At 35.8% G+C, this 13060-nt stretch overlaps 1 non-coding gene across 1 annotated transcript; it reads right to left on the bottom strand.

Moving 5' to 3' along the window:
- Positions 1 to 3095: 3095 nt before the first annotated feature.
- Positions 3096 to 3177, bottom strand: TRNAS-UGA (transfer RNA serine (anticodon UGA)). Its single transcript has one exon. It is a non-coding gene; the product is annotated as a tRNA-Ser (tRNA).
- Between the last annotated feature and the right edge of the window lie 9883 nt (positions 3178 to 13060).

The following is a 13060-nucleotide window of genomic DNA, read 5'->3' as shown; positions in this document are numbered from 1 at the left end:
CCTCTTTAGACATTTTTGTATTATCAAGTCCTCGTGAGGATCATTTTAATATACTTTTTACTCCTAGGATGATACCTTTTTTTAAAATAAATTACCTTTCTATAGGATTTGGCCGGTATACTATCTAAGAAAAAAGTTAATTTTATATCAAATGGCCTTCTGAGTACTGCTTAGGATAGAATTATTCCTTATATTTTACCTCAAATTTCACCTCTTGATTTTTGAAGGATTTGATTAGTGATTTACGTAAAACAAAGGGCTTAACTAAATTCAACTCTTTGATTGATTTAAAGTTTTTATCTTGATCTCATTTGAGTGAGTGAAGTGGCTCGTTAAAGTACTACAAATTCCAACAATGAATATTAAGTATAGAATTAATCAAAAGCTAATAAGGGAAGTAGAATTACATGCCTAACCCATTTGGATTGCTATTTTTTAAAATTTTTATAAAAAAGAATAGTATATTATAGCGATTTAATGTATATGAGATAAAAAAGTGATCGAAAAATATGTTTGGATGGGAGTGTTTTTCAAAAACTAGTTTTTCAAATACAACAAAATTTTTTAAAAAGTACTCTAAAAGGTAATTTAAAAATTAGTTTAAAATTTTTAAAAATATCTCAAAATATATTCTAGAAATTCTTCTACTCTTAAATATTCCAAAATATTTTCTAAAAATATTCCAAAATGTACTCTAAAAACTCTGTTACAGTAAAATTTTTCAAAAATACCCTCTAAAAATAGCTAATCCAAATGGTTAGAAATTTTTTTTTTGAAAAAAAAAGGCAATTCAAACAAAACAAATTTTGTTCTTACAAATACCGGGTCAAAACTTGCAGAGGCAATCCAACAGTTGACGTTCGTAGCATTTTCCTCTCCAAATGACTCTTCTGCGAAAGGTGATAAACGGCAATCATGCCATTTTCTGACCTGTTGACCAGAGGAATAATTCTCCATCTCTTTCATTGAAGAAGTCTCAACGGGGCATAATTCTTGGCTCTCCGAAGCCTGTTGACCCTTGGAAGGATCTCTATTCTGAAGTTGATATGGTCTTTCCTAGGATTGATTTTGAAGCATGCAAGCATAGCAACAAAGTATGAACTTCTGGGTAGAGGTGGCGGGATGGGCGGGATTTGTTTGGATTTGAGATGGAACCGAGTCATATGGGTTTGGGTTCAACCTTACCCATATGTGTTTTGGGACTAACTTGGGTGGGATCACTTTGGGATGGGTTTAGATTGATTCCGCGCAATATCCAAATCTATTTTCTACATGTTTTTTTTTCCTTTAATTCATTTTTTATTTTTTATATAATTTTAATATTTTTGATTTATTAAATTTCTTTTAGTTTTATTAAATAAACATGCAAGTGCTTTATACTCAGGATTCCCACCAAAAATTGGATTAACAAATAAAGGAAAAGATAGATATACAGCTATATTCCAACATATATCAAGATGGCCAAGGTACTAAGGGTGTTGAATATTTATCCTCATCATTGTCCAAGGATGACAGGTCTAAACTGATTGAAATGTTGAAAATTCTTGTGGATAATGATTAGGAAGACTACTAGATTATATTCGCTGGTATGACAATAAAAATTGTTATATAGATAATTTTTGAATCTAAGACTCCGTTTGGATTGGCTATTTTTTCAAAAAATAAGTTTTTCAAATACAATGTTACAGTAATATATAATAACTCAAAAAACATCCCATCCATATTAGTATATCAAATATTTCAAAAAAAATTTATAGTAAAATTTTTTTATATATACTGCTACAATAAAATATTTCAAAAACACCCTCCAAAAATAGTTAATCCAAACGGAGCCCTTGCTATTTAGACCCAATGGGTACCCAAGTATTTTCCAAAATTTCCCATCAATTAATGGGTACAATTGGAATTTGTCTCATTTTAAACCCAATATTAAATTTCAGTACCCATCCCGCCCAAAATTTCCATGGGCATGAGTAGCCCATTGAAACTTGGGACAAATTGCCACCTCTACTTCTGGGGAAGCACCACATAGGTTTTTGGTCACCAAAAGTTTGAAAATTGAGACCTATCTTACACATCACCAAAAAAAAAAAAATATATTTTTTCCAATTCGCGCGTCTGAACAAATTTCTTTTGACAATTGAACTCATCAAAGAACCAACTTGTTGACCAGTTATCCGGTTCAATTCATTTTACAAAACAGTGATTCATAGAAACCTGTTTTTTCTTAATCACCACTTATTCGTAGATGCCATGGACATCAATATAGGAAGTTTCCTTAGTTTGGCACTTAACAACGGTTTCTTTGCTATCAGATTCAAGATTCGAATCATGACAATTAGAGTGAGAAGGGCTTGAAAAGAGATGCTCTCAGCTCTTATAACTACATGCTAGTAAAGATGGCTTTATGGACTTTGAGGTCCTTTTCTAAAGCTTCTTTGTAATGGGTACATTAAATCCTAGTCCCAACCCATCCCTGAAACAAAAACAAAAACAAAAACAAAAAAAAATCTAATCCTAGAGGAATTTTGTTTGGTTTTTCCCAAATAAATGTCTATTGATTGGGAAAAAAGTTTTTTTGGAGAGCTCTAGTTGGTATCATATAAACTGTGTGGTATCATATATTTTGTTATATACAACAAGACTTGTTATTTAAAATCACAATACAAAATTTAAAAATTGTAAACAAGTTGATATCGTGAAGAGAATCTACACCATGCACTATTAATTTAAGCAACTAGTTACTGGTCAGAACAACCGTTTTTTTTTTGGGGGGGGGGGGTGGGGTAATGCAGACCATACCATTGAAGTACTGGCTAGTGGCAAATTTTTTTTTTTTTTTTTGTTATTGTTTGAAAATGCCTATTTTGGGAAATCAAATTCATACTGCTGCCATCTTTCATTCTTTTGAACAGAATTACGAAAGAGCCCAAAACCTCAGTTTAAAGGTTTACGGATATTAGGGCCTTCTCAATGAGCATAAGGGCCTAACCACTTGGAAGAAATTTGGATCTTTTGAACCAGCCCAAGCTCCAAAAGCAGAAAAAACAATTGGAAGAATAAAGGTAAAAAAAAAATGTTAAAAAAAAAAGATTCGTCGACAGCAGGGTTCGAACCTGCGCGGGCGTAGCCCAACAGATTTCAAGTCTGTCTCCTTAACCACTCGGACATATCGACTGTTGCTGTTTGTGACCAAACAATCATAAATGTAACCATTTTAAAATTCGCCTATTTTTCGATTCGGACAAAATTTGTTTTCCCGATTACCCCTTTTGGTTCGTTTTGAACAATCTTATTTTAATCAAGTAATTTTACAAAGTTCTTTATAATTGAGATTTCACTGTTTTGGCTTGGTACTCCTCCATTTCACACAATAGTAAGGCCACATTGGTAAATATGCAACCTATTCTGACTATATATATTTTTGAAGTACATCTGAATTTAAATGTCTATTTGTTCATTCATATTCTATTTCATAACCAATTAAAAATATGCAAATATGCGATGGTTTGGCATTTCTACCTTCGATTATTATTAATCAACAGATTAATCTAGTGTAAAGAATTATCTAAGAATAAAAGTTTATGTCTGCCTTGTTTTTGGGTACAAGAGAAAACGTTGTAATTTGTTACAAGTTGAAGAGAAGATTGAAGTACTAACAAAATTACCCTAGATCAGATTATGATCCTTTTTCATTTCTTCGAAAATTGGTGAAAATTTTCCATAATTTCTAATCAAAGATCTCACTACCATTTATACTCCACGAGCTCGAATTGAGACTATGATTAGAGTTGTGGACCATGAACGGATTGAATTAGGAGGCAAGATTAGCGATTTTAACTAATTAAGAATGCATAAGAGTATAAGATGTCTCCCCCATAGTTTTATCTCTTGGTAATGCAAAATTTTCTCTCTTTCGATTCTCTGGTGAGAAGTTTTCTATTCTTAGTTTAAATAGAGGGGAAATTGTGCGAGAAAGTGAAGTGTGGCAAAGTGTGAATGAAAATCTTTATCTGGTACAAGGTTGGTAACCGTGAAAAAGTTTGAGAGAAAATGAAAAGTCAGCGATAGTTATTCAAAATTTTGCGTCTAACTAACTATTATCCCTCAAAATCATGCAAATTTTACAGGACACAAAATGTAGGAAAATGAGGGAATGTACAAGAAAATTTTCTAATTTTCCTACAAAATAAAGTAAACAAAAATAAACAATAATTAACTTTATTTTATTTTCCCGCATTTTCCCTTGCAAACAAACACCAGAAAAGGGAAGGAAAGTGAAGGAAAATAACTTTCCTACAAGTTTTGAATGTTTGTTTGTGAGGAAATTATAGGACCCATCACATAAAATTTTTCCATAATCGCTCATTTTCCTGCAAAATTTTTCCTGCTGAAATTGGCAGAAAAGTGAGTCATGGGAAAGTTTCAACTAATTAGATGTTTTTTACAACTTCTTTCTTTCTAAACTATTCCTCCATTCCAAATTTCTACATAAATTAGAATATTTTAGAATTTACAATTCAAACAACTGGTTTGTAGTTAGACATTTTATTCTTATTTTAACAATTAATGAATTAGTAATTTATTGAATTTATATGCCATTAATATTTTTTTCTTTTACATATTATGATCTTTTTTTATGTCTATATATATTTTTGAAATAACTTACACACACACAGACACACATTAAAGAATGTTATAATTACTACATGTTTTTACATATATTGAATACCAAAAATGAAGAAATTCAATATTGAATATTTTCTATTAAGGAACACAATGACTAATTTTTCCATAACTCTCCTGCTATATAAACACAAGAATATGTATTTTATTGCATCATTTTCTTATTAACCAAATACATGTGAAAAAGTTAGTTTACTTATCCTTTATTTCACTTTACTTTTCTCACGACACACTTTCTTACACGATTTTCCTTTCAAACAAACATAATAGGATTTTCTTGTGAGAGTTTTTTTTCTCTTAGAATTTGACAAGCTTTTCCATTCACCTAATGCATATTGGGATTTTCTTGTGAGAGGTTTTTCCCTTCTATTTGCTGCACCCAATGCGTATATTTTCCCCCTTTGTGTGTGCTTACTTAGCAGGAAAATTGGAAAGTTAGAAAAATTTTCCCTCATTTTTCTACAATTTGTGTCTTGTAAGATTACATGATTTTGTAGGAAACTACTTGTTAGTTTTTTTGAGTAAAAATTTTTTAGTAGAAAAATTGTTAGTTACTCACAATATTGTCAATAACTACTATTGACTATTTAATTTCTCTCAAAATTTTTCTTATCAAACAAATATACATAAGAAAGTGATCTTCACTATTCTTTACTTCACTTTCTTTCACTTCACATTCCCATTAACTTTTCCTCGAAATAAAGCGTAAATGATCATTGACAGGACTAATTACATGTACATCCTACTTGCTAACTAAAGAAATATTCAATATTCTTAAATTAGGAATTTCCATTTCTCAATCTTTTTTTAGCATTTCTTGCATTCACAGTGAATACCCACAAACATAGGTGCCCACGACAATCTTAGAGATAATGGGACATAAGTAAAACCAAACAATAAAAAAGAAAAATCAAAAAGAAAAGAATTGGCTAGCAATTTGGAGTTGGTTAATTTACCCCAATTATCACTCCATGCCAGCTATGAAGAAACCAAAATACTACTTGTAACTCTTGAACGCACAAAGAATCTTGCTACAATTGGATTAATCTTGCTCCTTGTAACTCTTTCTTTAAACTCTATCATGTGTTTACAACCGTTACATATAGTTTGATCAGAAATATTGAAGCAATACTTGTAATTTCTTCGAGGCTAATATGGTCTTGTTCTCTCTCTCTCTCTCTCTCTCTTTTTTTTTTTTTTGACGAATATGGTCTTGTTCTCACTTGCCTTAGATTCTGCAAAATGTGATTATGGAAGGTAATTGTAGAGAATAATTAAAATCAACAAACAAAAGCAACTCTTTGATTGATTATGGATTTTAATTTTTTTAGTTATTAAAAAATCTATAATCTAAATATAAAAAGCAAACGAGAATATCACAAAAAACTAGTTATTTAAAATCAACATCTATAATCAGTTAATATAATTGAACGAAAACAAGACCATAAAATCACAATAGATTAGATTTCTTTTCTCAAAACTTCTGCATATCTAGTTTTGCATTATTACCTAATTGCTTTATGCCATATATTCCCGTGGAACGCGCAATGCGAAAAGTCCTACTTAGACGGCTGGTGCCAATTGTAGTAGTTGTAAATCTTCTCCTCTTACAGCTTTGAACTTAGAAAAGAGACATTATCCGGTGAAATATGGCTGTTGAACGCAAGTTAATTTTTTCTTGGGGAGAATTTTCTTTCCTTTATTTCCTAGTTCATCAATTATTATATACTTTTGTCATGTGACCAAAGTAAAGAACACACGTGAACAAAAGATTTTTCTTTACGTTTAAAGGACTTCGTTGCCGGCTGCTAAATGAGTTCTCACTAAGATTTGACTTTACGTTTAAAGGACTTTGTTGCTGGGTGCTAAATGAGGTCTCCCTGAATTCTCCAGTGCTACCTATGTAGTACAATTGAGTACTTGCACAGAAAATGTTAAAAGTAAGGGTCTGTTTAACCAATGGTCATTAGTTACTCGCTAAAATATATTTCAGGTGTTATATTTTTTGAAATATAAAATTAATTAAGAAAAAATAAATAAATATAAAAGAGAGTAGGTCAGATTAAATAGGAAAGTATATAAATATAAGCGAGGGTAATAATTGTAGTTTATGGTAGGTTTAGTGAATTTTAAGTGTGTTAACAAGTGATTAAAAAGTATCCGTTAAAAAAACCTAAAATGTAATTTTGTTGAGGGACATTGTTTGAGAGTATAATTTATTCCGATATTACATATTTTACTAGCAAAATTAAAAATGGTAATGTATTTAATAATGCATGATATAGAATTTTAGGTTTGTTTGCCAGATGAGTTTTTTCATGAGTTTTTTTCTACAAATTTTTTAACAATTTTAACTATAATAATCTCAAAAAAAGTCTCCGAAGTTTTTAAAATACACACCTTAAATACACAAAAAACACAAAATTTTTTTTTTTACTTCTTTCTTCTTTCTCTTCGCACCTTAGTCTACCACTACCTCTACCATTGGCCGGCGTTGGCCGCCACCTCCACTGGCATTGGCAACTCTTTTTTCTTTTTTTTTTTCCCATTCTTTCCTCCTCTCTTCTCTCTCCCTTTCCTCCTTGCCTCTCCCCCTTCTCCCACCACCCTTTTCACCCTTGGCCCTTCATCGAAACCCTTCCCCTACTTGTCATGCAACCAATAGGAGAGGGGGAGGGGGATGGGAAGGGGGAAGGTTTCAGTGAAGGGGAAGGGGGGGAGGGGACGGTGAGGTACGACTGATAGGGTATAATTTGTTAGTATTTTTATTATTAATTTTCCCTTCTATCCCTGACAAATATTGTGTTAATTGCTGATATTTACTCATATTTGGTATTTGGAATCAATTTCAGGAATGAAGCAGAAAACTACCAAAAAGGAGGGACTTTGTGAAAAATATGGAGACTTCTAAGGGCTTCAATCCTTGGGCCCTTGAATTGGTGGGGGACCACAAGCTAGTGAAAGGCATTTGGTCATTTGGGCTTCAAAGAAAGCAACGTAGAGAGACTTGGAACAAGAAGTACTTGGGAGGCTTTGTCCACATGTGTGGGGACCACCTAGATAGCTTTTAGTCATCTTTCTTTTGTTGCTTTAAAAGGGGACAACGTACAGAAGCAAAAGATATCTAGGGCTTTAGTTTTAGTTTTTTAGTTTAGTTCTAGTTTTCTTTCTTTGGACTGGCCTCTGACACACGCCAGGTGACACACGCCAGGTATTCGACAATATTCCCCAACGGGGAGATTTTCTCATGAGGCGTGGTTAAGCTTTTCTAGTCAAGGGGACAACTGACGATTTGGTTCGACAATTACTGTGAGATCGAATCTGTTTTAATTATTTTCTTCATTTATTGGTATTTATATGTTCCTTGATTTTAATTGCTATGGCCTTGTGTATGATTGATTAGTGCGCAATAATTAATTATTCATATAGGCTATTTTTGCTAAATAGGGGTAATTGAATCCGTAATTGTTCGTTATCTCTACCTCAGTAGCAACTGGCGTAATTGGGTTTATGTCAGGGGAGCATATGATCTAATTTAAACAAACCCTCGTAGCGTGTTTGTTGGTTAGGATTGGGCCTTTCTAATTATTAATGCAATCTAGGAATTAAATCCTACGGTCGTACCTAGGGTTATTATTGGGTTAGAGAAATAGCTAACGGTCGTACCTTAGCTATCGAGAAATTAAGGAAGGGTTGGTTGTTTATCGCGTGCATGACAACTATAACTAATCTATTACTAAATGTTGGAATTATTTCTGCATCAATGATCAGTGCCTGAACCATTTCTGAAGTGTACCCTTGGCTAGAGTTTCCCCAATCATTTCTTTTAATTAATTATTTTCTGCAGTTAATTTATTTAGTTAGCATTTAATCCAAAACCCCCCATACTTTGGACTCTAGAAGAAACGAATTATCCCCAGTCCCTGTGGATTCGACCCTACTCACCGCTATATACAAAATCTGTATTTTTCTCGAGTAGGTATTTATTATTGTACAGGTTCGGCACCTGCCAATTTTTGGCGCCGTTGCCGGGGACTGGTGCCAGATTAATTTGTTTCTTTTTGAGTTTATTTTGTTTTCATTTTTTTTATGGCTGCTAACATTCCATATTTTGATGATAGACTGGACTTTGTTCCAGAATGGGGTTATGAGACTCATGTTTTTCCTAATGATCAATGGGCTGTTGCAAATTGTGGGACTTATTTTAACTCAGGTTATTCAACTGACACATGCCCCGTATTTCAAGATAATCTAAGTTCTCCACTTGATACTTTTGGAGATTTTCCACCCCAATATCAAACGCAGTATGACCCTTATTCAAACGGGTATGATCAAGAATGGTGGGATAATTTCAATTTTGATTATGCAACCGGGCCAATGGATTTTCAACAGCAAGAGTCTCAGCAATCATCCTCCGTGTCAGGTATGTCTCTTGAAGAAATGATGGAATTACTAATTGCTAATACAAATCGATTTCATCAGGAGACACAAGCGAGCCTAGATCGATTTCATCAGAAAAAACAAGCGAGCCTTCGCGACCTGGCAGATCAACTATGTCTATTGACATCCAGAATAAATCGATTGGCTCCTCAAATGGAAGAATTGCCCGCACAAACCAATATCAATCTTGAGGAAGATGAGAGTGCAATTATCCGGCCAAATGACATGGAACTGCAAGAGTTTCAAGAAAACGGATTTAAAGATGCAGTTGAAAAGGAAGCTGAAGTGCAAGAAATGGGGCTCCAAGATCAACTCGTTCAAGTGAATGAATCCGGTGAACAATCTCCAAATGCGGTGACATCTTCTCCACTCCTTAATCAATATTTTTCTGACTCCTATTCTTCAACTCCTGTTACTAAAATTGATTTTATTATACCAGAAAATTTAAAATTTCATGACAGGAATAAGTTGAGAGTGGAGATGGCAAAATATCTTGAACCAATGAATGCAAGTGAGGGAGGAGTGAATGGAGAATGCAAATTATCATCGACTCGTTTGGCGCCATTCACTAGTCCATGGAAGCCCGTAGCTCGTATGCTCAAGGATTATTCTATTTACGAGGGTTATCAGGACTATATAGAGGGTGAAGCAGTAAGACGAGCCACAAGATTTTATCCTCCATGAGCAAAACATGATAATGTCTAGCCAAAGACATTAAAGAAAGGCGCTCCTTGGGAGGCAACCCAATTGTTCCTTTTAATTGTTTGTTCATTTTCGTGTGGTAGTTTAGATGTGCTCTCCTTGAATTCGACTGATTTTGGGTTTCAGTTTTCGTTTTTGCTGATTTATAGGTGCCCTTCAGTCATGACGCGCCCGCGTGGTGACGTACATGAAGCTCACGATCAAAAACTTCTGGAGCTCTCTTGCCCTCATGATGCGCCCGCGTGGTGATGTGCAGGAAGTTCACGACCAGAAACTTCTGGGAGCTCTCTTGCTCTCTTGACGTGCCCGCGTCACGTTCGCGGGAAAGGAAAGTATTCAAAGAAACTCAAGAACGATTATTGATTTCCTGTTAATCACTACTTTTGAATTTCAAAAATAAATTTTGTCAATAATAAAAAAAAAAAGAGATGATATATGGAAAAATAATCTGCCAAAAAAAAAAAAAATCTTTTTCCTTCTTTTTCTTTTCTTTCTTTTCTTTTTTTCTTTCTTCTTCTTCTTTCTTCCCCGCTGCCCTGCTTCCCTTTTCTTTTATTTCTTCTTTCGGCTGCCCTCCATCGTCCGCCACCCACCTCGCTGGTGCACCTCCACCAGCTAATCGCAGCTTCTACCTCCACCACGGACCTCCACCTCCACCAGCCGAGCGCCGCGCCCCTCTCCTCCCATCGAGCGCGCAGCCAACAGCCGAGTGCGCAGCTCCGCCTGAGCTCGCGCTCCACCAGCAGCCCACGGTGCGCGCCCGCCGCCTGCGGCTACCACCAACCCGCCGCCAGGAGCTTCCTCCGCACAACTCATCCAGCTCGCGCGCCTCCACCACCAGCTCACGCCGCCGCCAGATCTCCTCTCTCCACCGCCACACGCGAGCTCCTCCTTCGTCACTCATCCTCAGTCGCGCGACTGCTGCTAGCGCAGCTCTGCTGTCTTCCACCTCGCACGCGCCGCTCCACCATCACTACAGCAGCTGTCGCCGCCACTACCAGCCGCGGCCCACAAGCCCACAACAAGCGCGACCTGCCCCAGCTCGTTGCTCCCTTACACGCGCGCCGCCTCTCGTCTAGCCCAATTCTCCCCTCACGCACCACTCAACCTGCACCACTCGGGACACACAGCTCAGTACCGCCGTCGGTAGCTCAACCGCCCTGGTGCCAGGTTTTTCTTATTAATTTTGTGGTCCCCGATTCTGATTTCTTGATGTTGAGGGGGTTTTGATGCTTGCGATTTCACTGAGTCCATTTGATTGAATTGCATCTGGGTTACTGGAGCCAGTGCATTGGGTTATGACCTGCAACTGATTTGCCTAGTCTAATATAATTGGCATTTGTTTAGGCTCTTGAAGTACTATCTAGTGTTGTTTGTATTTCTTAGTGAATTGAGTTTGCTGTTTGATTCAATTCTTCTCTGTGCATACACCAGTGGTACTGGTTGTGGTAGTTTGCCTAACATTTATTGATTCTACTTGGTTGGCCACCTGATTGAAAACTGAAACAACATTTTGATTTAGTTGTAGTCCAAATTTTGAACTACTATTGCTTGTTTTGTCAGTTTCTTGGGGACATTTGCTAATTTCAGTTGGTTAAGTTGTGTAAGACTGTCCATTGGAGATATTTGTTGAGATTTTGAGTGGAATTGGGTTTAATTGCTGACATACGTGGGGATATTTTCTGATATTTATTGAGTTACTGATGTTTGATTTAAATCCTCCCTGTGTATACACCAGTGGTACTGGTTGCATTGTTGCTTACAGTTTCTTGATCCTTAGTGCTTAAATTGTTTTTCGAATCCTGAACTGTGGTTGCTGGAATTGCCAATTTCTGTGGCCAATTGCTAATTTTAGCAGGTTGAATTGGGTATTTAACTATCCAATTGGAGACAGTTGTTACGGTTTTGGGTCCATTTGTGTCTAAATTGTATAATTTGTGTCAAGTTGTGGGTAATTTGCTGCGGCTGTTGGTTAAATTAAGAGGTGCCTGTTACGCTTAAATTTGCTTATTGAAGTGGTTACCTCTACTTGCCTTGCTCAGGAGCATTTTATCCTTTTGGTTTCCTTTACTAAGCTCTTTGGAACACTTGTTGCATTTTGGACTGTCTTGATTCTGAACTTGACTACGTTTGGACCATAGGTGGTCATTGATTGCCATTGCTATAAGTGTTGGGGTACTTGTATGTCCTCTGGGTGGTTGAATTGTGCTTTTTATTCGTTGGGTTGGCTTTAAAATTGTTATTGCTTTGAATTCCCGGCTTCCATTATTTGTTGGCAATTGTAGTCTCTTGTTGCTTAGAGTGATATCTAGAGTCCATGGTGAAGCCACGAATGGCACTAGCTCCAGATGCGGGTTGATCCACAATTTCCACCTGCACCGCCCCTATTTTGATGACTCCAGGGAAGTACCGACGCCCCTCTCCTTCCTTCTGCTTTTACATTATCACATTGAGGGCAATGTGTCATTTAGGTGTGGGGGGGAGAGCAGTTGGGGTGCTAGTATTTTTATTTTTAGTTTCTAAAGGCTTTTCCTTTATTTTTAGTTTGATATTTATCTCCTCTTTCGTTTATTTTCTTTTCTTTTCTCTAGTGGTCAGTCTTCATATGAATACCAAGTTTTGATGCCGGATTGTTGTCTCTAATTCTGTTATTGCCAAGTTTATTAATAAAAAGGTATCAAGTTGATGTGGTTGAGTTCAGGAACATCGCTTTGGTGAATATCAATAATTGCTTAACTTTTCCAATTTTTGGTTAACTTTTCTAGGCATAGGGAATGATTGTTGGCATTTTTCATGTGAATTGGTCCAGCTATTAATTTTAGTTCTCCATGTTTGGAAATTTGAGGCTGGCTGCGGTTATTTTTGTGTTATTTTTAGTTATTGTGCTGTATGGTTGTAAATAAGAGCAGACTGTACTCTGCTAGTAGTTACTACTGAGTAACCGGGGATCTTCACCTAAAGTGTCGATTTTCGCGTCAAAAGGTAGTAGTTGCTATGAGTGCGTGGTCCTGTAGCGATTGGAGCTGAGTAACCGGGCTCCTCCATCTATCAAATGTTGGAGTTCGCGTCAAAAGGCTCTAAGGGCTATAGACTAAGTCTTTTGTTACTCAAAAAAAAAAAAAAAAAAAAGAGAAAAAGAAACAAAAACAAAACAAAAAGGAAAAATAATAAAATAAAGATTGTGTTAGTATGTGAATAAGTCAGCTTGCCAGTTTGTGATCTCAATGTCGAG

This window comes from Coffea arabica, chromosome 5e (genome assembly GCF_036785885.1).
Source record: "Coffea arabica cultivar ET-39 chromosome 5e, Coffea Arabica ET-39 HiFi, whole genome shotgun sequence".
NCBI classification, from domain to species: domain Eukaryota; kingdom Viridiplantae; phylum Streptophyta; class Magnoliopsida; order Gentianales; family Rubiaceae; genus Coffea; species Coffea arabica.
Note: the sequence above shows the minus strand (reverse complement) of the source record. Positions and strands in the feature narration are given on the sequence as shown.